This window comes from Coloeus monedula, assembly GCF_965178545.1.
Source record: "Coloeus monedula genome assembly, chromosome: 2".
Taxonomy (NCBI): domain Eukaryota; kingdom Metazoa; phylum Chordata; class Aves; order Passeriformes; family Corvidae; genus Coloeus; species Coloeus monedula.
This window is the reverse complement of record NC_138782.1, coordinates 56915651-56936386: the sequence shown is the minus strand read 5'-3', so window position 1 is coordinate 56936386 and position 20736 is coordinate 56915651. Positions and strand designations below refer to the sequence as shown.

The 20736-nt window shown below is 42.1% G+C and overlaps 1 protein-coding gene across 3 annotated transcripts in view; it reads left to right on the top strand.

Moving 5' to 3' along the window:
* HIVEP2 (HIVEP zinc finger 2) overlaps nucleotides 1-20736 on the top strand; it is a 137225-nt gene that overhangs the window by 86134 nt on the left and 30355 nt on the right. The window lies entirely within an intron of this gene.

The window sequence follows — 20736 nt, the reverse complement described above, 5'->3', positions numbered from 1 at the left end:
GTCAGTTTTCACACTGACAGTCTCAAAAACGATGCCTGTGTGCAGTACACACAGTTACTTTTGTTGCTGTAGGAGACCTGAAGCACTGAGAAGCTCCTTTTCTCTCATCTTCTCTGTACAGGCACATCCTTGATGGTCAGAGAATTGTTAGCCCTTAGAATTTAATAAGACTATCTTGAAAGAGTGAAAGGTTAAGAAACCTTCAAGAAACCTAAGAGTTTGATCTCTCTCACTGACTATCTTTTTTTTTTTATTACTGTTATCCAATATTTATTTTCAGCCATAGGAGCTAGGTATATAAGGAAGACACTGGAGATTCTTATGTGATATTATGAGCACAGGAGAAGGTGTTCAAAGAAAACACAGAACATATTTTGAGATAGCCCCACCAGATTTTTCAGAACTATGTGTTAGACCTGTATTTCAGAAACAGTCTTGGACCTATGTTTCATTCTATCTATGAATTCAGTGAAAGAAGGGGTTAAATTGAGAAGGACAATCCCTTGAACTTTGCACAACCCTGGAACTTATCCCAAATATTCTGCAGTCCAGGATGGTGCTATATAGGACATGTCTTCTTATGGATCCCTCTTGAGGTCCCTGCAATGGAAGTTGTGGGTATCTGCGTTGTTCTCTTCCACCTCTGCAGTCTCTGGGGCAACTGAGATGCTTCCGCACAGCCTGGGATCAAAGCTGGGTGGGTGAGAGGGTGTGAACTGATGGCTGTCAGCAGGGCTGTTACCCCCGCCAGAGGTCCTGTGGAATTTCTGTTTAAAGTTCAGCAGGAAAATAAACTGTCCTCATGCACCCCTGAGCTCTGTTGCCAGTTTGGAAAGCATTAACAGCGTGTGAAATTTATAAGGAGCAGTAATGGAACACTGCTGCGGTATGGAAACCTGGCCATGTCCTGACTCACCAGGAAGGGTTTAAGTGGAAAACTGAGAACTTTGGTACACAAGAGTATGGCGGCCATCCTCTGAAATGGAGTTTTAGCATACATTTTTCAGGTTTTGTTAGCGTGTAACTCAACGGCACTTGTGTGCATTGGGCCCTTACTGCTGTGGCTCTTGTACACTGAGAACTCTCCATGATAATGTGTCAGCCAAGTAATGGCACACTTCACTTTTTGTTTGGAACAATTGAATTTTAGAGTAGTTGCTCTCAATTAACGTAGTTCTAACCAGTGTTATTGTAACTATGATGATATGTACCATTACCTTGTGTGCTAAGGATATTAAGGCAAGTGCTTAATACTGGTAGGGTAGTAAATATGCTGTGCGAGCTGGTAAAAGGCTCCCATTAAGAAATGGAACCCTATTACTGCCCACTTTACAGGTGAAAGCTTGCAGTCTGATTCCACCACTAGGAATGGTGTGGCACATTTTCTCCAAGGACCAGAGCATACAATACTGCCAAACCAGCAGTCCCAGCCGTCCTTCAGGGAATGTTTCCTGCAGCTGAGCAAGATTGCACAAGCTGTGGTGTGGAGGACTAGCTGTTTTATTCTGTGTGAGAATCCTTTGAAGATACTGGTCCTGGTTCTCTACTGCCTGAAACCTTTTGCTATTTATACCTGGGTAAAGTGAATGCCGAGCGAGCATAAAATGCCACTACTCTAGTGCTAAAGGAGCTGTTACCCACTTTGCCCAAATATAAATGACTATGCAAAGGGTGAAGCAAGTTCAAGGTCTCTGATTTTGCTGTGACATTGCCCCTAGATCCTGCTGCTCATTGCTGACAGTGTGAATAGAAGGAGGGTGAATCTTCCTGTAGGTTTGAACTCAAGATGTGCAAACTCGGGGAAGTGAGAGCACTTGCTTCTGGTCCCGCTAGTAGCCAGAGAGAGGCAAACCACGTTTCTTCTTTCACGTCCCGGAGGCGGCCGAGCAGGGTGGCTGGACAGCAGATCCATTCGTCAGTTCCCTGACAGCCCGTGGCGGGGCGGGGGGGGGGCGGAATGAGACACGAGAACGTCCAGAGGAGGCAGAAATGGGCACTACGCTCTGCAGCCTCACAGCTGCCGGGCACGAAGGGCCGCGCTGGCGGGGCAGCGGGCGCGGGCGGGATGGGGAAGGAAAAGCCCGCGCCTGGCGCAGCTGCCGCCTGCCAGCCCTCGTCCCCTCGGGCAGCTCCGGCACCCTTCTGCTGGCGGCGGGCTGCGCCTGCGGGGAGGCGCACTTTGTCTTCTGTTTATTTCAGTGTCCCCACCCCCCCAAGAAACAAAACCAGCCCCGAAAGCCATAAAAATCAGCGCTTGTTTAATGAAATCTAGCAACTTCATTTTCCCCCACGCAGAATATGTGGCCCGTGCAGCCGCAGATGGCAGTGCACTGACATCCCGCCTATTGGAAGGACACGGTCCTTGAAATCCTTTGGCACCGCGAGCTACTGCTTTCAAACTAGAGCAGAGACAGATAAGGATATCGTGAAGGAGAAATTTGGTGTTGTGTATTATAAGACCAAATCCTCAAAAAACCTGCGTACTTTTGGCAGTATTTCATATCTTGTAAATAGAACCCATATATATTCATGCGTATTTTAAGCAGAATATAGTGTACTGCAATTTCTGCCATCTAAGCAGATATCTTGGTAGAGTAATTTAAAAACAGAGCTGGTTTTTTTCATAGCCAGCACTGCACCGATTAAATAACAAGGCCACCATCCTGTGTTAGGCATCCTGGCCCAGGGGCTCCCAGGTGTCCATATACCTGCTGAAGGCAGTGCAGGAGTTCAGGAGTTGACCCAGCACGGGGTGAGGGCATCACTGGCTGGCTCTCTCTGAGCAGAGCTGTGTGGGGATGGTGTGCTGCAATGCACACTGCTGTGCAAGAGACACTTCTAAAAAGCAAGACATGCAAATAGTCTTGGAATACGGGCAGCAGGAAGGATTCTTTAGAATACCTGGATAAACACTATATGTTTCATTTCTTTATAATTCTGCAAGTAACCTACTTTTTGCTGGGGGTAGGGGGTCATAGCAGCATGAACACTGAACCACTGAACCCCTCATTTGATGGCATTAATTTTACGTAACTTCCAAGACATGTATATACCGATTTACATCTATATTTCCCTCTGTCTAAAAATATCTTAAGGTTATAGATTCAAGGCTTACAGCTTCAATTAAGACATGAGTGAACAATTGCAATTTTAAATCTGCCAGTGACATATATGCAGAATTATTGTTACATACCATGCTGTAGTAACCCTGAATTATTTCAAAATATAAGCAAGACACTATACTATGTCAGTCTTTAAAAGCAATCCTATGAACCTTGCTGTGTTCTTATCAACATTTGAAGAATTTGCATTTTTGAAAAATTACAGTCCAGTGCCCTGTGCAAATCTGAGTGGAGTCTCTTGCTCACTGACACTTCGCTAAAAAGTTCTGAGACTGCAAAGTTTCAGCCAGTTGGGAAGCTCAGATCCACGCTAGCAGTTACTTCCAGATGGCTGCACTTTGATTTGGTACTAAGCCTTCTAGCATCTCAGCCTTTGCATGTTTGGGATGGTGATGTGTACTGTTCCACTTGTTTTTGCCAGAAAATGTACAGGGCATTGTATGATAAGTTTTGACACATGGTATAGCTCAAAGAAGAGGTGAGAAAGAGAGTGTGGGGAGAGAGAAGGGACAAGGAAAAGACAAGGAGAGGAAAAGAAAGGAGTAAGAAAATGCAGCAAGAGAAGTTTATGTCAGTGTAATGAATTCAGCCTGACTGGCAAATACAATCTGACTGCAAGTTGTGAATTTCATTGAATTTGATCCAAGAAAGACACAGCTGAGCAATCTGCAGGAAGCAATCTTTTCCTAGAAGTATTCAGCTCCAAACTATACAAATTCTTCCACTGGTCATAAAATGTCTGTCTGCTACTGAACCTGTGCAATCAGGTATTTTTGAAGAGAAAGTGTTGTACTGAAACAGTCAACTAAAGAATAACAAAAAAATTCACTAAATGTAGAGTTTTGAAAGAAGAAAACCTATATAATTTGAATTTGGCCAATGAAGCCCTAGTGATAAGGACAGTTAATCATTCTGGTGCAGCTGTTTCCTGACATTTCTGCAAAATGTTGTGGAAAAATTAATGAAGGTTCGTTCAGTAATGGTTTCAAGCTTGGCTAGTGGAAAATATGACAGTATTTCCATCATCAATTAAGAACAAGCAAGGCCTTTTTTTTTCCGTAGGGGAAGTGGTATGCAGTTTGTACTGCACAGGAAACTGTAGACTTGAGAGCAGCTGTGTGATAGTAACAGGTATGCAGAGAATATGGAGAAGGGCCCAGGCCCTCTTCCCTTATCACATGTGCTTCAGTGTAGTAGAAGTAGCTCTGTTATATACTGGAAATACAGGATACTTACACTATCTACCATGTGGGGTATTCCTTTGAGTGTCTGGCTCTGAAAATAAATGCCCTTCTTGTCACTTCAGTCACAAAGCTTGCATTAATAAGGTTTTTATTGCAATTTTATTACTGTGATGTCAGAAAAGACTAATTCCTTCAGGTGGAGAGACAGAGGATTTTTTTGCTCATCTCTGAAATTCAAGTTACTTGCAATTTGACCTCAGCATGTCTGGTTGTTGTAGCCGTGCAGCATGCCTTGGTGAGCACATCTGGTTGCTGTGCTGCCTGGGTGTGGAGCAGCAGTAGAGCTAGACGGGAACTCACTGGCCTCGTGTGCAGTACAGACAGGGGCTGTGTGTTTGAACTCAGTGTCATGCGTGTGTATGTGGTGTTGCAGATAGCCAAGAAGTGTGTGGAAACACGAGCATGGCCAGGGGGTGCATTCCTGTTGCAGAGCAGCATGGCTGAAGGTCACTGTAGCAGCTGAGCAGTGGCTGTTGCCCACTCCTTCACCTTGTAGCCTGCAGCCCCTGGCAGGCAGCCAGCTGCTGACAGCCGCCTCCAATGGCACCTTCGGGCTCCTGCTCCTGCCAAAGCTCCACTGTGCGTGAGCTCCTCCGGCCCAACTCAGTTGGGGGTATGCTGGATCCTCTCTGCACTTGAATAGGCTGTATGGGGCAGAAGGTAGTTGGGAAAGAGACAGTTTCACTCTTGAGAATAAATTGTGAAGACCAGTCCTATACAGTCAGTAGAATTAGCTTTTTTACTCAAAGGGTTCTAAATTTTATTTTGTGTTAAAAATGCATTAGTGTGAAATGTCCAGGTCTGGTACAGAAACATTGTAAATCACTGCAAATGTTTAGGTAAATGATTTAGGTGCTCAGTACCTTTCTAGTACCTTTCTGGACTGCGAGGTTTTGTACAAGCCTGCTTCCTGTAATAGCTTTTTTCTTCCTCTGACTTTCTGAGATACTTTGAGCCCTACCATAAATACGATTACTAGCCTGTTTACACAGTATGATGATTCATGCTGAAGTGGTGGATAGAAGATGCACTATAATTAATGGTTTATGCTTTCCTAATATTGCTCTGTAAAGGAGACATTTACTCAATGCTCCTCCTGCAAATTTAGAAGACCCTTAGCAAACTCACTAAAAATGTTTGTCTTGCTCTCTGTAATGGTAGCTGTAGAGTGTGTAGTTCTTATTGACAGGTTTAAGCCAGTGTAAAACAATTAATAATGATAGAGTTATATCCATTCACATAAGCACATAAAAGTCAGCCCCAAGTTTTCTCTCCCTGATGCAGTCCACTGTGAGAAGCTTCATTTAAGATTCTCCTGAGCCTGCAATCCCTAGTGCAGGTAAACCTGTTGCTGGAGTCAGTGACAGCTTTACCAGTATTGGAGTTATCAGAGCATTAGAGACAGCTCATATAAGAGCCTCTAGTTAGTCTTGATTTGGGACATTAAAAGATGAATCCTTCAAGCACCCCACCTGTAACCACGTGCATGCTGCCACTGCAGCCAGTATACTTCATGCCTGCAGTGAGATTGCTGTGTGCTGCAGGGTGTGCTTGGGAGTAAGGGAAAGATGAGGGCTTTGCTTTTGTAGTTTATCTGATGTGGGAGATCTGAGGGTGCTGGGTCAAACATCAGCTGCTTTTAAACTTCTCAGCATGAGGGCTGTGCCTACAGCTGCTTAGGAATTTCCCATAAAAACAATTTGTCAATTGAAAGCGGAATTTCCACAAGAACAAGTTTTCCACTGGAAAATTTCCATATTGCTATTTTTATTTTTTTGTTTTCCCATGGAAATCTCCGAATGAAATACTTCCCTTTAAGTCACTTTACTCCATGAAGAAGACCTTTGATTAGCTGATCTGAGCTAAAATGGTTTCAGCTGCCATTAAGTTGCATCTGCCTTATTATGTCTCTCATCTCATGATGAATGGCAGTACAAGAATTTTATGCTTAAGAAGTTCCTGTGGGCAGATCACCTTGACAGTCTTCATGTCCCACACTGTGTTGTGAAAAAGATTACTAACTACTGAAAAAGCAATGTCAAAGTGAAACAGGTTCTACAATAGAGACAATACAAACCCTGGGGAACCAGAGAAGCCTTGTCCATTTGTGAGCTTATATATTTGCTGTTTAAACTCAGTTTCCCAAAATTTTGTGTGTATTATACAGGTTATTTAAGATGTCTATGGGGGTTGTTAAACTGTTGGACTCCATTTGAGATTAATGGGGAATAAAAAGTATGTTAAAGTCATTGTAAAATTGACTAAGATTACACAATCAAGGTGAAGGACTTCCACTCATCTTGTTTTAATGCCTGGCCTGACAGCCCCTACCGAGGGGAGCTGGGTAATAGCTGAGACATTACTGTGGGTGACTGGACACCTGGTGCTGAGCATATGGGAGGGGAGAGGAATGCTGCTGACACCAAAGTGTTCATCGTATCACACAGTGACCTCTCATGGATGAACATTAACTTTTACTTTTTAAACCAACTGTTTGAATAATACCAATATTTGTAGTAGGTTCTGAGTTCTCCTTATGGTACTGTGCCTCCAGACTTCTATCAATCTTTTTCTCTGTCTTGCTATCTCTCATCAGTTCTTCTTGCTGTTCTCGTTGACACATGGAGCAAGTTCTAGTCACAGCACTAAAACTTTGGTTATATTGCACGGTGACCAGCTGGCGGTTTTGGTGGTCATGACTGATGGCACGCACAGAGTACTAGCCCCTGTTGTCCCTGAGGGAAATTTCCCTCAGGAGGAAATGGGCTGTACCAGAAAGTGGGCTGTGTGACAGCTGCTGCACCAGAGGAAGCTCTCTATCAACGTGAGGCTGAGGGCAGGTGCAGGTTTTTTCACCTGGTGCACACAGGAAGCAGCATGGTCAATGTCTGACTTTCCTTCAGGCAGCTTACCCTGGGCTTCTCAGAAAGGCACGGGAGTTGTGGTTAAATATTACAATCTAACCTTTTACTTGCTTGCAGACTGACCAGGAGCTAAGTAACTTTAAGCCATTAGCTCCATTTTCGGTGTCTCTTCCACTGAATGAAGGGCAGTTGACTCTCAATCATATCTTGCAAATAAATGACTCAGAGTGAAAATCCTGGGCTACCTTTACCTACAGCAGAGCATTGTGCCAGCACATCTGATGCATCCTCCTCTGTCCCTTGTTCTACCCCTCTCACAGGATTCTTTTGAGTTCCCATTTCCCCTTACTCTGTCACTGGTTTGTTCTGACCCTCATAATTTTCACTGGGTAGCCTGAATTAGATTTCTGAATGCTTGATCTGAACCTTCTTCCTTCTGGGAGGATAGGACTGACAGCTTGTGGAGAGCTTGCTTGACCCTATGAAATCAGGAAGGATTTTTTAGAGCTGCCTTAGTCATTAATCCTGCCAGCATCCCCATTCTTACCAGATGGTGCTGGGAACCCTCCCAGCCCCAAACCCTTCTGCTTCCCCACTGCTTAGCTGCCCCAGTGGTGCTGAAGACAAAGGTAACAGATCTGAGTAGAAAGAAGAAGGGACACATAAGGACTGGTCATTAATTCTTTATTTAAATATGTCAACAGTTGTGTTTAGGTGATACTGACTTAAGTCACTGGCATTCAAGGAAACACCTAATAGGCCTTCTGTGCTAATAGCAAAGACTTAATTGTACCAAAAAGCTGAACACATTTTCAAAGATAACACAATGTATCTCCACCGTTTTCTCCTGTGTGTTGTCCATTGGGAAAAACAGTAAAGCCCACTTCACTTGTAGTCCCCTATGTAAAATGGAAGGTTTTCTTCAAGTATAATTGGAACTGGAGTTCTCATTCACATGTTAGAATTTGAAGACTAACTGGAGGAATGATCACAGCAATTGTTCACACTGTTTGGCAAGAAAAAAACGATTGACAAAACCTACATTGGTGACAATCAGTTGTATTTCACGGCTGCATTGCAAAGACCTTGGTTCTAAATATAAGATAGGCAGAAGTTGTTCTGTTTAGTGTGTCCTAAAATTATCCAGCACAGAAATACTTTAAGGAAGTGTAAAAATGAATTCTCAATTTCTCAAAAGGCAGCTTAAAGGGGAAGGCATGCTGATGTGGAAGTATTGAATAAATGCCATCTCAGTAACAATTTTACCAAATGTAGGGAAGAGTCGTACACGTCACGTCCTTGTTATAAGATTCATGGAGAAAATACTCCCACTCAGATAGAAATTCACTGTAAACAACTCTCTTGCTGTTAGAGTTGATGTACTTTTGAAGATGCAGTGGCTCTTAGAAGGAAAAGAGCATGTTGTGCAATAATGTGACCTTATGTTGCATAGACACTTCCAGTTTTGGAATGTGAAATGTCTGAAACTGGGAGTGGGCGGACAAGAGGTGGAGCCAGTCAGGAGCCTGGGTGGCTGCGTTTCTGAGAAACTCTCTTCTGCTGGTGAGTGCTGCTAATTCGTCAAGCGCACGGCTAAAGCCCTGAATAGTGCTAAGCTGAACCACTAAACAATATCAAGTTTCAAATGGACATGGAGCTATAGGGTGATATTTTGGAAGTTAATTGTATAAAATCTAGTTGAAAACAAGGCTGAATTCTTTCAGACCCGAAACCACAGCCTCCCAGAATGCGTCAGAGACTCTTGATGCTGCAGCGAGGTCAGCTTCCCTCCTCCCCTACCTGTGAGTCAGGACAATTCTATTATAGGAAGCTTTTGTTGGAGGCTCTTGATAGAGAGGTAGACAACATGCAGATGGTGAGGACACAGTGGGACAGAGTTTGGATCCTGTGCCTGCATAAATGGTCACCAACAGGCGACCAACAGGTCAGAAGACCATTTTTTCTGGAGAACAGTGGGATACTAAGGGAAGAATAGTATTTGAGCAAGAGGTAGGTTCAACTGATTTCACCTTCTGTCTAGTTAAAACTTGGATTCAGAGTCCACTCAAGCTGGCACTGTATCGATTTCTCAAGGGGAACAAAGGGTAAGTCTCTTGTGGGCTTAATGCCCTCAGTGCTTGTCCACAGTTTCTTCCATATCTACTTTTGGTGAAAATCACAGAAAAATAATTTTAGAGCAGCTCAGTTCACTGTAGAGAGAAAAAGAAAACCAAGGAGGAAACAGAATGTATTCGACAGGTGGGAATTTCAGAGGTGTTATCTTGATTTTCAGTCAAGGCAGGCACTTTTTAAAATAGAAACTTCCTGTGGGGTAGTCATCCACTTACTCTTTCCTTTTCTGTGAATCCAGACCTGCTCATGGGCGGATCAACACTACTGGGACTTAAAAATATCTGCGAGCAATGCTGCCCCATTTATATTAGCGTGCCTGTAACTTTCTCCTTGTTGTTTGTTATTGCTGTTATTACCTGGACTGCTCTAGCTGAGTGTTATCATGGATGAAATTCCTGTAACAAGCAGCATTTTGACAACTTGGAGCTGTGGTTTTAGATGTGCTCTCCTTTTAATGCTGGCAGATGCTCTGTGCTTCCTGGACTCACTGCTACTGGAGAAGAGGTATCTTACAGCAGTCTGTGATTAAAAAGATACCTCTAGAAATAATTTACTCTATCAGGACTTTTATTATTTCTATGTGAGATTTCTACCAGCAGGTAAGAGATCTGGGAAACCAGCTGTAGTTACTTAATTCATGACCTGTGAGAAAAGAAGGTTTTGGTTTCCACTCCGGATGAGCACCTTGAGTGAAAAGCAGAGCATGCAAAGGGCTGACCTACCTGAGTCCTCAGCACAATGGGTAGTTCTGCATTTGAGTGATTTTCCTGAGAGCACCCCATGTGGAGTTTTCCACTTTATTTAAGGCTTATGTTGTACTGGTTTGATCCACTTTCCATTTCACTGGTGGAATATTTCTATTAACTTTCTCACAAGCTGATTCAGGCTGCATAAAAAGGGGGAAAAAAGAAAAGATTCAGATTTGAATCCATGGGTGGTGCATTTTATGAGCAACTTCATCAATGCTTTGTTCCTAGAGGTGTAAACAACCTTTTCTTTAAAAAATGAAGAAAAACTGGATGCACTTCTGGTGTCCCTCTGACTGCCAAGTGTTCATTAGTAAACAGTCAGGCAAATGGACCTCCTTATGCAGATATGTCTGAGCCCATATGTAGACCTATTCACATGTGGAGTTCGAGTTGGAGAAAATAATGTGTTCTCAATAGACTTGCTGAGGCAGTTATCTGCCTGAGATTACATTTGTGTTTTCCATTCAGAAAGTTTTAAGTCTAAAGATGGTTGTGATGGAAAAAGAACTACCTAAAGCATAAAGCAAGGCTGTAGTTTATCTGAGCTTTATGATGAGGAGGGGGTGGACAGACAAACCGAAGCAGAGCAGTGTGGTCTCCCAAAAGGGGTGTAGAACTGCCCCAGGAAGAGGATGCTCCTGGACATTTTGACAGCACTAACTGCCACATTCCCCTTTTAGTGTGATTCAGCGAATTATTTCCCTGTTGGATAAGATGGAAGTATGCTTCCTCTGCCATCTGCCTGGTTGCCTGCTGTCCAAACCTGCTCTGACCAGTCAGCAGGAAATTTGGGTGCTTTTGACCTACACTGGCCTTTTCCTGGCCTTCCTCTGCCCTTTGCTCTTTCTGGCAAGGTCCTGTTGCAGTCAGACTGCAGGATAGCTGCCAAAGTGCCAACATCTTCCAGCTGTCATGTGAAACTGCAATTTGGTTCACATCAGTTCTCTTCTTTCTCTAAGCAGTTTATACAGAATATAAAAGTTCATATCCTATCTTATGATTAGATTTGATGTCCTTGAACAGATCAAGGAGAAAAATGAATTGCTACCCTGAAGAAAGTTGTGAAGAAAAATATCAGAGTGATGCCTTTTTGCTTTTAAGTTTTACTGATCAGAAATCAGAGGCTGAATTTTGGATCAAACATCCATAGCGATTTTACAATCAAATACTCCCAGCTTGTGAAGATGCAAACAGCAGCTACTCCAGCTTGCTCTAATGAACCAGCAGCTCTTTGTTGATGCTAGCAAAGCAATTAGGCTCCCTGTTACACAGTTGCATCTGAGCAATTTGGTTTATTTTACTCAAGCAGACCTCACCAATCCACAATTAAAATGGCATTTTTATCTCACATTTAGGGGTTGAGAAAAAGCTTTTGAAGGTCTTCATTCCTCTAATGAGCTTGGGAGAGGAACAAAATCAAACAACGGTTTTTTGTGGGAGGAGTTGGGTTGTGTCTGAGACAGTTGGCTACTTCATTATAGCAAACATGTAGGTGGCCTTTCTCAAGTTTTGAGATCCGAGAGAGAAGCTCTGACTTGACTGACATCTTTGAGGGGAGTGGAGTCAATCCTTTGCAGAAGGAAGGTCAGGTCTGCTGTGCCATATGCAGCACGTGCTGACAGTGAGCCCTTTCCTCTCAGCTGCTTTGAAGTTACAGTCTCTATCTTTCTGGCAGGATCAGATCCAAGTGGTGAGATGGCCCTGAGTTTGGGCAACTTAAAATGTCTGTAATTTTTTGCACCTGTTTGATTGTAGTATTTACAGCTCATTTTTACCCTGGCTTTCTTTTCAGTGTAACAGTTACCAGCAGACTTTCTTGCTGGTACTGGTTCCACTCTGAAGGAAAGGCTGGACGTAATTTGGAGGATCGTTAGGGTGAGATCAGCTCTTGAAACCCGAGTCAAGTTAATGATGAAACCTGAGTTTTGTTAATAATACATTGTAATTATTACTGCCAGCAGGGCAGATACCTCGTATTTCTCATCTTCTTAGCTTGAGGGTCCTAGTTCTAGTGGTCTTGTTCAACTTGTTGTCTGTTCCACCCCTTGCTTGTGCCTACAAAAGGAAGATTCCAGATCTCCACCACCAGATTTCCACTTGAGCTTTCCCAGGTAGAGCAGTGTCTCCGCAGATGTCGGTGCGTTACACAAGCTGGGGTGCAGAGGGGCCGAGAGGAGGATACATGATCAACAGATGAAGCAGCAGAACGTTAATAATAAAAGACACCTAATTGGATGTGCCCTTTTGCCCAGCAGTGAGGACATATGTCAGTGCACAGCAGGTACCGGGCCCGTGGCAACCTGCTCCCACCTCCTACAGGTCTTCCTGAGGACAAAATTGCATTGTGAGCTGAGCCGCTTGCCTGCTGCAATTGCCACTAAAGCATTAATCCTAACCTTTTGTAGACTGCATCCATGCTTGCACCTCAGAGACGCTGGGCCAGATTGGAGAGGTGACATAAATCACGGTGTGCCTTATGAGTTGGTGAGTGGGAGGGGAGTGCACACTGGGGAAAATGACACCACGCAGGGGCGGGAGGGAGAAGGCTGTGGCAGGAAAAGCAGCCTGCGGCAGGATGTAGGAAGATGTGAGATAGTGCAGACTCTCTTTACTTAATGCCGTATTTTCTTACTGCCTCCTGTAGCTCTCCCCTGTAGCAGCCTCCCCTGCTGTCCTGTGCTGGTGCCCGCTGCCTCCATTTGCCCATGGTGGGGTGAGGTGCTTTAACCAACTGTAGGCTTTCATTTTGTGGGAAATGCCACTGTGGAACTGTTGTCCCATCTGAGGTGCAGGACACCACTACATCTGGCCTCCCACCCCATCTGTGCCATGTGTTTGTGAAGGCATGAGTTAGGGACTTATTTTAGGGCAAGATGAAATGGCCTTAAGTTGCACCAGGGAAGATTTAGTTTGGGTATTAGGAAAACTTTCTTCATAGAGAGGTTAGTCAGGCAGTGCAACAGGCTGCTCAGGGAAGTGGTGGAGTCACCATCCCTGGAGGTATGTAAAAGTCTTGTAGATGTGGCACTCTGGGACATGATTTAGTGGTGGACTTGGCAGTGTTAAGTGAATGGCTGGGCTCAATGATATTAAAGGTCTTTTCCAATCTAAATGATTCCATGATTCTACATTTGAGACAATAAGATTCCAATACCCATAATTTAAACACTGGCCAAAGGAGAAAGTCTATAGCAGGAACTTACCAAAAAAGAAGACTTCATTCCCTGATTTTAAGATTTCAGTCTGTTCTACAGAATTTTGGAAAATACTGGAATTTTGGAATGTAATAGTAAGTATTATATTTTCTTAAGTGTACAGTGAAGATAATTTTTCATTTTTCTAATGCACTTTTCTGCAGTTTTCTTAGTTTAAACTTCTCCTTTGTACATCTTTCTTTAAGTAGGTGCAATCTTAAAAAGATAGGTAATGTATTACTGTTGCTTAAACAGAATTTCTGCTCCAAATCTCAGTGGGGGGATAGGCTGAGGTTGTGATCGCTATGCTTTTAACTTTATAACTTAAGATTCCCAAGGTGGTTGAGGCTATGTGGTCCTGTCTCCTATTAACTTTATGGAAATGTACTGCCAGAATATGGTCTTCGGTATTTAAGCCTACTAATAATTATTTAGACATCCATATTTCCTCTAATATAATAACATTTATTCTTCATTTCAGATGAAAATTAAATTGTCTGAAGAATAGTATCATCAACTGATTTGTCTTGCATCGTCATGTTTATCTATTCTAGTAAAAAAATCAGTGATTATTAAATTTACCACTAAGGCACAGAATGAAAAGACAAAACCATGATGCTGCACAAAGAGTGCTCTTGCATCAATGGGAATTAATCACAGCATATCAAGAAAAGAACATGGTCTCAATTTCCCCCTGGAGTTAATGTTAAAAATTTAATCCTATTAACTTCAATTACTTTTTGTTTAATGTTAAAATCAGAGGAAAATAAAAATTGTAATGTCAGAATAATCATTTGGATTGAATCTTGCATGTGAAGTTGGCAATATGTTACAGTGGGCATTTTTCCCTGTTGTAAATGAGGGAAAAGTAAAAACCTGTGTGTTTTTGTTTAGCCCTGACCCCAGCAGAACTGATGAGCAGTATTTGGAGCCGCACAGGAAGGCTGCATAATGATGAAACAAACCCCTCTTGTGTGCGTCAGCCAATCGAGTCATGATATCAAATAGAAAAAGCAAAATTGTGGGAGAGACCATATCCTAGCACAGCACTAGACAGCAGGGCACTAGACAGCACTAGGAATTTGGCATGAGTGTGGCTTCCAGTAGTGGTATTGCAGCCACAGGCTTTAAATAGTTGCAGATGTTCTGAACGGGGTTGTGGGGACTGTCCCTGCCTTCCCTTTGGGAAGCAAGAAGCGAAGCACATGGCCTGCAGGAGCACAGAGTTGCCCTGGAAGGAGACTTGGCTGAACATATCTGAGCACCTCAGCTGAGCTCAGCTGTGGCTTGTCCTGTTGCAGTCAAACCCACGGGAGGCTCAGGGCTCCCGTCAGGATGAGCAGTGGGATGGTCCGTGTGGCAGCCCAGCCAAGCCTGGCCAGCACCGGCAGTAGGCCAAGCCCTCCTGTTCTTGCCCAAGGGGCGACTCTTTGGCTGCAGCCTGAAATGGGAGTAAGTAATGTTTCCCTTCCTGGCAGCTCCTTGGTGCAGGGAAGGGCCGACATGCAGAACCAGGCTGTGAGAGAGCTGCTGTGTCCCACTGCCCCCAGGCCCCAGTGCTGCTGTTGGCCGGGCACAGCCGGCTCCATGGCACGGGATCTGCGCCCTGCCTTCGCCTCCTGCTGCTCCCCAGAGTTTGCTGGTACCGCTCTGGTTTTGCCTCTGAACCTATTCCCGTAGTCCAATGGGCTGTTTATTAGGATATCATAACAGAAAGCTTCCAGCTATTTGTTACGGGATGTCAGGATGCAAAAGCCACGAGGAAGATCTGCCTGGTCTTTTCACCTTTACTCTTGTCATAATGTCAGTGAAAAGGAGAAGATTTCAAAATCTGACTTTTACCCCCCTTGTATTCTCAAGTTTCTCAAGAAACAGGAAGCTGTTTTGCATAAAGGTAAGAATGTGTTTTTAATAAGAAAAGTTGGTGTTAGACAGACTAAATATACCCACACAGTCATACTCAGTGGGTAGTCCTGGCTATTTTTAGGCTTTATTTGTGCCTCTCTTTATTTGGTTTTTTTTTTAGTGACACCTCCACTGTACTTTCAGCTCGTAGTGAGGCACCACTTCCTGTGGTGGTATGAAACGGGCAATTACAGCCGGCCTTGTCAGGTGTCATTTATCAGGCATTGCAGAGGGCTGGTTTCAGCAAAGGAAGAACAAAGCTTAATAAAAAAGAGAGAGAGGGAGAAGCATTCTGTTAATAATTTGCCCTTTGCAACAACAGACCCTTATCAGATCACCCACGCTCATCTGGCTGCTGACGCTGTACTTGCTTCATTAGTACGAGCTATTTTTACACCTTTTGTGTCTTTTGAGGAACCGAGTGGGCCTGCTGGCTTGTAGTGATTCACCATCTCCGGGTGAACAGGGTGTCCTCAAACCCTGTCGGTGGGGGAGGAAGGCAGAAGTAGGGGGAAGAGTTCAATTGAATAAGCAAGTCGATTAAGTCGATTATTTATCTTAGGTTTTCTGAGTGCTAAAACATCACGCTGTAGTCTCAAGGAAAATAAACCATGTGGTTTTGGTTTGCAATGCAGCATTTCAGATTATTAGGAGCTATCCCAAGGAACATTTTGTAATTATTAGTTCAAGTTTAGCTTAGCAAACATGAAGCCCTGCATGCTTGTGCATATACTCTATGTGATCATTTCTCTGTCTATAAAGGGAATGTTGACAGCTAGACACGGGGATGTTTGGGAGTTGAACTTCATATTTAAAGGTCCCTTCCAACTCAAAATATTGGTTTGCATGTTGGTGATGCTTTCTTTTGTTTGTTGTGTACAAATGTCCTTGGTGTATCACAAGCACCCAGGAAACTTTTGGGCCAGACTGTTAGGTGATTTCACTTCTGATAATGGAAAGAAAAACTAAACTTGGTGGAGTGAGCCAGGCAGGATGCAGGGGAAGGAGAACCCTGTATGAAGTTGTCTGGAGTTTTTTAAAGCTGAATGGCAGTTGCTTTCCCTTTTGATGGACCATTAGTCCTGAGAATGTCCTCTTTAGAGCCTGCTGAGCTCTTGCCTGGTGGCTGAAATTAGGGTTCTTTGCTGCCTTACTTCAACTTTACATGGATAGGAGTATTTTGGTGCTCAATGGTTTCATATTGCCCATTTCCTTGGAGCAGTTTCAAAAGTTAGTGGTATGTGAGATACATATATGAAACTTTTAAGGTGTTGTGGTGATGCACCCTAGTCTGACCTTGTCCGATAAAAAGTCGTCATGAAACCTGAACAGTGTCTTTCCTGAAAACTGTTTTGGGTTTTATTGTGTTGTGCTTGTTGAGAATCTGTAACTTAGCTATCAGCTTGGTTTGTCCCTTAAATATCAACTTGATCTGGAATAACAGAGATTTTAAATGTGGTTTCAGGCATTTTGACAGATCTTCATCTCTTCAGAAGTGTTTGCTTGGGAGAGCGATGGTAATGTTATAAACACAGTTGATTTGTGTTTTGTAGAAAGAAACTTAAGTGCAAAGAGTAAAATTTCATGTATACCTACAAAATGCAGCAAAAAGCATATGCATATTTTGCTGAAATTTTAGGAGGTGTTCTGATGCAATTGAATATTATACATACTGACTTTCTATGCTTCATACAGTAAAAAAGAAAAAAAGTACTGTAAAATATGGCCAGAATAATTTTAAAGAGTTTTTTTTCTTTTTTTCCTCTGCTAGCCATCCTAAGGGTTGTAAAGAAAGCAGCATTCTTAAATATGCAGTCTAATTAATGTATCCTACATTACCACTATAGTGATCAGAATCTTTAGGTGATGCTCAGTGACTGGATTTACTACACCAAAATGCCTGTATTGAGTCATTAGTCAAAATGAAAGATTTTGCTGCTGAGTAGTGACTGTTGTGACATCTGTGCGATATTTAGAATTTGAGGCTTAATAGCTGATCTCAGCTGAACTCTTACAAAGTATTCAGGATGGATTGAAATAAAACTGCTGTGAAGACCCATTTGGGGGCAAAAAGTGGAAAAAAAATAGTAGGAACATGCTGCTGATGTTTAGCATGTGTGTGGTTTTGTTTTGACATGTGATGACCACAGAGCTTAGTAAACAGTGACAGGTTTTAAAATACGCTTGTATAATAATTTGTGTGAGAGAAAAACAAATACAAGCTCAGATGCTATAAATGTCTTCCTATGTAATTCTTCCAAGGGCGAGGGTTTCAGTCGGAGGCAGTGCATTTGCTCATTCAAAGTGGTGTTTGAAAGATACTGATATTTTCATGTGAAATGAAAGTGGTTTCTTCTGACACGGTGTGAAAGGAGGCATGGCTGTTCGCAAAATCTGCCGCAGTTGCATAATTAGGATTGTGTAACTTTTTAACTTAAAAAACCTCACTTCCCAGAAAATTAAGTTGTATTTTCCCTCTGAGGTGAAAATGCTAGGCAAAGGCCTGATGTTTTTCTCCTATTTCCTTTTAGCATGAAAAGAATAATTACTTTGTACCTAAAAATGTTGCTATATTTACACAAATTTTGTTGTGTTTTTTTTTCTGGGAAAACTTGGGGGAAAGTTGAATGATATCCTAACAGGGATTTACTGGTACAGCTGTGTTCTCCCCAGTGGCTGCCCGTTTGCAGTTCTTGTGTGAAAATGATGAGGCATTTCAGCCTTTGCATGTCTTTCAGTTAGGAAAATTCTTATATCTGAAAACTTTAACAGTTTGAACTCTCCACTGAAAATGTTCTTACCCTTCTTATTGTAGGTGATGTTTTACAAGTCTACAAATGACTCCAAACCACATCCGCATGGGAATCTTGGTCTTTGCATACACTTCATCCTTTCCAAGTGCTGCTAAATTCATAGTTTACTTAATCTGTCCTTTATTAGGTGTGAAATTTCCCTTTCTGATTAACACATTTCTTTGTGTTGAATTGAGAAAAAATTCTTTAATCTCAGTAATTTTTCACCAGTTCTTCCAAATGCAAAACTTTCATTGCAATCCCAGTGGCATCACGTAGCATCATTGATTAGTGTCTGAGCCTTTGCTTTTCAGAAGTTTTTAGCCCTTTTTGGGCAGGGCCAAAACTCCTTTTTCTAAATGGCAGGTGTGCAAAGAAAAGTAATTCTACAAACAGTCATTGGAAACTATTTGACACTTCTGTGGTTTGGCACAGTATCCTTATGTTCCACTGCTGTGGCTCAGAAGAAAGTGAGACAAAGTTGAGTTTCTGGTGATAGAGAGTAGCCCAAGACTTAAGAGCTCATTTGTATCTAGGCACTGATTTGGATACTCCTATGCCTTGCTAATGTGTATTTAGTAAATACTGTTGCTTACTACTTAATTCACCTTTGAGAGACACTCATTCTTCCGCAGATAGCACCAATGGGATTAGGCATCATATAAACCTTGTTTCAGCCATCAAAATGGTGTTTAAAGAGGTCCTTAGTGATGGGCATCAGTTTCTGGCAGTTCTCTGCATGGGAGCTGTTCTCACTCTCATAAGTCACTGTGTACTACAATTCAAAGGAAAATGAGGGGAGTGGATGGAGGAGGTGGGCAGGGCAAAACCACTGCCTTCTAAATTTTTAATAATACTGAGAGTACTGCCTGTCAGATCTGCCATTGCTCTGCCATTACATTTTAAGGTCCACGTGGGAAATGATTGGTATTTTATTAAACTCTTTACATTTTTTAACTTGTTCCCCAAGGAAATAAGTACCAGTGTGAAATGATTAGCAGTTTACATAGTTCTTTAGTTTTCTTGTTTAGTTTCGTATCTGAATAATCCCAATCCTTTGCTCTTGTATAGAGACAGATTCAGGATGTCCATGTCAGAAGGCAGTCAGACAGAACAGGTAGATTTTTCGTTATCTAACACGCTCTGTCAGACTCTTGAAGTGCACAGCAAGATTAGGCAACCAGAAACAAAATATTTACCCGATCCATTAAAAGCAGTGGGATCAGAGGGATCAATTAACTGCTAATTGATTGACAAGTTTGTTTGACTTGTTGGCTGTTTTGGCATCTCTTCGATAGCAGGGTTCTGTTCAGTTCAAGGAGAAGAATTGTGATTTGTTTTCAAATTCCTACCTATAAAGGAAGTGTTTAAGATTAATTTGGTGCCTCCACAGTTTTTTTCTCTCTTTTTTTTTTTTTTTTTTTCTTCTAATACTCATCCTGTGGAAATAAGTGTTCAACTGGTTTTTGGCAACGTTAAAGCTTTTTTTATACATTTTTTTCCATCTGGTAGTAATGTGTACATTGTGTATGATGCTGAAACAGGAAATAGTGATCTACTTTTCAGTGAGCAATCCTTGTCATTGTAGTTAAAAGGTCAGTGTTAAAGCATTTCTGCTCTAAACTTCTTCTATGGCTTCCTAAAATTTGAAGTTAAGGTTTTTGGTTGGTACTATTTTTCTACAGAGAGCAGCAGTTTAAAATTATATTTGAGATACTTAATGTAGCAAAAACTGAGTGTTTTGCTGCAGCTGTACTCAAAGCATTTATGATACAAACCAGCATCTCTTAATGAAAATCGCCCATGTTTTTTTACTATTGTGTAATTGAACATTCCTTGCAATATATGTTACAGTTTTCTCTGTAGACATCTTAGAGGTGTTGGATTAGTTTATTTTCACCTTGTGGAAAATAACTTCAGATATTTAGCATGTAGGATGTAAAAGCCTAAACCTAAGGGGTCTGACTCTGTTTTTATGAGGAGTAAATCTGGAATTATGTCCTCGGATTTGCAACTCATTGCCTCAGATTCATACCAGGTTAATGTAGAGCAGAATTTGGCTCTCCTTCTTGCTGTCAGAATAATTTGTCTCCTTTTAGTCTCTCCGAGTCAAGTCTTGTATCTGTTCAAAGCTTCTTGAAGTCAAATGAGAGGCTCTTGTTTCATACCTGATTTTACTGTTAGTGTGTGCCTGACCTCTGACTCAGTAGGGTCACATTCAGAGAACCTTGCTCTTCTTCACAGCAAGAACACACAGACGTTTATATGAAGTGTCTGAATAGGTATAAGATCCTATGGTTCAGGTTATCAGGTGTAAGGATACAACAGATTTGATGATTTAATTGTTTTTTTAGTTGGTTTCAGTGTGCTTTTAGCAGACAGATTCCAGTTATTTTCTTCAACATACTCTGATAATGGTCTCAGCTAATAGTTTGAATTGTCTGAATTAATTAAGATTAAGGTGAATTTGGTAAAGGCATAAAATTAATGAAATACTCAGTACTACTACAATTATCTAAGACGTGTTAGATGCCAATTCTCAGTGGCTGAGATTCTAGAACAGCTCTCAAAATATAAGCCAGATTTAGTTCAAGCACTGAAATAATAATTACACAAATCAAAATTCCAGGTTTTATACCACTTCTAGTTTATGCACAGAATCTGCCCCTTGAAACCAGCAACTACCAGGGACACAAGTGTGCACTCATGAGAGTAAAAGCCTGAAGCTGGTGT